General features: G+C 40.2%; 1 pseudogene; it reads right to left on the reverse strand.

The window, feature by feature from the left end:
- Positions 1–3,689: 3,689 nt before the first annotated feature.
- LOC110324112 lies at positions 3,690–4,205 on the reverse strand (annotated as a pseudogene).
- Positions 4,206–4,626: the final 421 nt, after the last annotated feature.

Raw genomic sequence — 4,626 nt, forward strand, 5'->3', positions numbered from 1 at the left:
ACCCCCAGAGCTTGTGTCTCTAGCTGCATATGTAGCAGAAGATGGCCTAGTCGGCCATCATTGGGAAGAGAGGCCCCTTGGTCATGCAAACTTCATATGACCCTGCACCCAATCCCAAGAATTGGGAGTGGGTGGGTAGGGGAGCAGGGGCGGGGGGAGGGCATAGGGAACTTTTGTGATAGCATTTGAAATGTAAATGAAGAAAATATCTAATAAAAAATGGGAAAAATCTTTCTTTTTTTTTTAATACAGTAGGAAGAGGTTTTGCTCTCAGCTTAGAGAGAACCCCAAGAGAGCTTAAGCAGCTTAAGTTTCTGACTGAAACCTATTCTTCGGGTTTCATTAGCTCGCACTAACCTGAGGCACAGTGTAGATTCTCACCAAGAAATGGTAGTAGAACACTCCAAGTATCAACAACCCTGACACTTATCAGAGATGCTAAAACTTATAGTATCCAACCTCATAATGTGCCATCAAGCTCTGGAAGCTTAGCCTGAGTCTCTTGGTATAATTTAGACAATGGCCACATCACATGGCACATGTTAGTTAGGGTTCTCTCTAATGTACCACAACACTTAGTATAACAAACACAGGTACACAGCACACAAAACACACACACACACACACACAGACACACACACAGACACACACACAGACACACAGACACACACACAGACACACACACACACACACACACACCTGAATCTGCTGTAGTATTTGGATGTACCTGCCCTGTCCTTTTTGTATATCTAATATTTACAACTGTCCAAAATTTTCTCAAGTTTATTCTGCAATTTGACTTTTATGAGAATTGTGGAGAAGCCATAGAGATATGCACTTTGGAAGTGGTTCAAAGTTGGTCTCATTGTTTGTCCAGCACCTGTAAATGTTCCAAATAGAACCGTTGTGATCTTATAGTAGATCACCTGTTTCTGAGTTGTGTTTTATATCTGCAGCCAACTTGGTGAACCAATGGGTAGGGAGAGTTACACCAACTCCACATTTCAACCTGCCAACATATTCAGATTTAACATCTGAGCATAGAATTAATCCTCAGAGACTTTCAGTAAAATGAGTTGGCACTCATATAGTGTTGGGTATTAGGCTATTGCCAATCATCACGTAACAGTGTGTAGGATGTCAGTCTGGGCCACGTTTAAGGATGCATCCCCATCTCTAGATTATGCTGTCCTTTGTCTATGAAATAGGATCTAAAATGGCACAACTTTTTTTTTTTTTCTTTGGTTCAGGCCCGAGAGTCTGCAATATTGAAACATCCAGGAAAGAGCCAAATCCAGAATGGAGTCAACTTTCCCACCAGGTCAGCTCACTGACCATGTTGTGGAGTTTAAGAAGTGAACATTATATACCTGAAACAGCATGGGCTGAATGTGGCCTTCGGATGACTCAAACAACTGCAACAAAAGAGGTATTTTCTTCAGAGACTGGCCCTTACAGCCAGCTTTCCCAATATCTCCTTTAATGTCTCTCATATGCCTGTGACACATATCTATGATAGGAAATGAGTCTGTTAATAGAGAAGACCCAAAGGGAATAATACAGGCTTCATATAGCAAAATGGGACTCTAGTGTGCATTTAAGGTAAGGACAGACATGTTAAGTCTTTTCATACCTGTTTGTGGTACCATGAAGACCACCTCTGCATAAAGGAGAGCAGCTCATACTTAGGTGATCTTGATGATGCTATCCATAGGGTCATCTGGTGACATGACATCAGTGTGTAGGTAATCTACTTGATCTCTATGGGAACCCCAAGCTTCTTTAGTAAATCATGTAGCTTGGAAAAAATATGGTTCCATGGTGCCTGTAGCAATCTGCTAAACTTGCTTTTATCACTGCTTGCAGGAGAGATTTTAGACTCTTGGCAGACTCAGAAGAAACACTTGCCAATTCCTCGATCCTAAGTGAGCATATCAATTCTTTATAGGAAACATTTATATTCTCCTGGGCCTCTGACCCTTCACATACCACATGGTCTACTTGGATACCCCTAAAGCCTTCCAGGAGATACTTCTTAATTAAAGAGTATAACGGAGATCAACAATGGGGGTAGGGTTGGTGAGAGTGTGCTGAAATGGATGTTGAGTAAAAGAACTTAGAAATTTGGAAGGGTTCTAGTCTCCCAGACTTTTCCTCTTCTATTGTATGTTGATGTCCTATCCATTTTTCCATATGTAATAAGGCGATTTTATTCATGTTCAGATTCAATCCACTCTGTCATACCAGTAGTAAATTTTAATATAGATTTTTATGAAAACAAATCTATCACATAACTCTCTAGGGGTAAGGCTGATTCCTATCGTTCTGGTGCCATCCTTGACCCCAACAAACAATTAAACAGGATGTGGCTTTAATTCCTATATTATGGATACAAAAATGTCTGCAGAATACATCACATAGAACAGAGAATCACTCATTTCTGGTCCTTTATTAATGTAAATGAGGACAAGTTCAAATTTCCATAAGCTAAGCAAAGAGTTACTGAACAACAGATATGTACATTTAATTAATCACTATCCTTTTTGTCCACAATTATCATGCATGAAGAAATGTAGATGGTAAATATACATTTTATGAGATAACATTGTCTTCACATAAATCATTGTTCCATGAAAATGATTGTTTTCTATTGATCATGGTGATGAAGGGAAAACAGAAATTATTTTCTCATTTGCTGTGAGGATAAGGTTAATGTGGGGAGCTCTTGAATAGAGGGCCATCTAGAGCAAAACTTTCCTGAAGCAGGATTCAGTTGCAGGCAGTTAATTATCAGAAAGAGGACCCACATGTCTCACAGATATCTGAACTCTGAACCCTAGAGCTCACTGTTCTACAGGAGGCCCATCTGTCAGTCTCCCCAAAGTAGCACAACATGGTGGAACTGAACAAGATAAATCATTCATATACAGAATAAATTTATTTAGAAGACAGATGCACACATTAACCAAATCCTGGTACAGTATTTAAGAATCTATAAATGAAGACAGAAGGAGGTGAAGAAATTGGGTCTGGACATTTTATAACAACATTCCCCATGTCTCTCCAAGAGCTTGCATTTAGCTGAGTCTAAGGTAAGTGGCTCTTGTCTATGTTTAGAAAAAAATCAGGAGTTATCTAGAAGAATAAAATGCAATGTGAGATATGATGAAGAAAGTTATAGATTAAGGAATGGAATCAGTTATAAATAAAATGTGTCAGATCTGTGCCTGATGGGCACAGTTCTCAGGGAAATCAGAAAGGTTGGAGACCTGTTAGAGGGTATGAGTCACTGAGTGTGACCTCACCTCTCTAGTGGTTGTCCTCTTCCCAACACAGTTTCAATCAGACCAACACTGAGGCCTTGCCCTGAATCACATGATGGAAATGCCTTCACAACACCGTGAACACTCCTAAGCATTTGATCCTGGTGCCAATAGCAGAGTCATTTCTGCAATCAGGTGATTTTCTGCATTTAGGTCCTGTTGGACTGGTTGGAATACAGTTTTTAAATTGGAGAAAAACAACTATGTTCTCCCAGATGTCACACACATTTAAAATTTTTAAATTTTGAGGGCATTCTGGGAAATAATTACATGTATCTGAAACCCTAGAAACCCACAATGAATTATCTCTGCATCTGTTCCCACAAAATACCAGTTCTACATGTGTGTTCTGCGCCCCCCTGCTGGTCATGAACGCACCTGAAGGGAGGTTTGTGTATGGATTCTCGTTGATGGCCCCACAGTGTGTCTAGAACAATAATAGGTGGCAGTGTCTTCCTCTCTTAAGCTGTTCATCTGCAGGTAGACACTGCTTTTCGAATCGTCTCTTGAGATAGAGTCTGCCTTTCACGGACTCTGCATAATGTGGTCCACAATGATCAGATTTGACTGTGATTAGCGCAATCCACTCCAGCCTCTTCCCTGGAGCCTGGCGGAGCCAGGGCATCCGGTAGTTACTGAAAGTGAATCCTGAGGCAACACAGGAGAGTTTCAGAGAATTTCCGGGCCGCACCAAGCCTCCCCGGTCTCTACAAGCTGCACCTGACACTGGACACCTGCCAAAACACAGAATCTAGTTAATAAACTGTCACAAATTGTTCACTGTCCCTGTCACACCCACTCACACACTTATTCATATCTTCTTAAGAATTAATTACCATTCATAAGAGCCGCAAGGAATACCCAGCTCAGTCCAAACTCCATGCTGGATATTTTGTGTTAGACTTGATCACTGAATGGGAAGACCTCTAAATCCAGATTTGAATGTCTCTGTTAAAACTGTAGAGTCAGGACTGATTTTCAGAGGGGAGTATAATTTACATGTCTTCCTGCTATATTAAAACCTGAGATACGGGAGCCCTAGAGGAAACAATGATTATTGTCAACTTGTAAGAAGAAATAAGGACTGAAGTAGCATTTCTAGCGTCCAAGTATGGCTAAATGTCCTAGGACACAGCTAGATTGTAGAGAAATGTTTTTTTATTTTTTTATATATTTTTTTTTAATTTTAGTTGTTGTTGTTGTTTCAAGCCTAAAGCATTTTGGTCATTTCCAGGAAAGCAATATGTTAGGAGAATGTTACATTTGAGTAACACTTGGGCTATAGAAATCATGTCTCCAAAGA

Source organism: Mus pahari, chromosome 7 (genome assembly GCF_900095145.1).
Source record: "Mus pahari chromosome 7, PAHARI_EIJ_v1.1, whole genome shotgun sequence".
Classification (NCBI taxonomy): domain Eukaryota; kingdom Metazoa; phylum Chordata; class Mammalia; order Rodentia; family Muridae; genus Mus; species Mus pahari.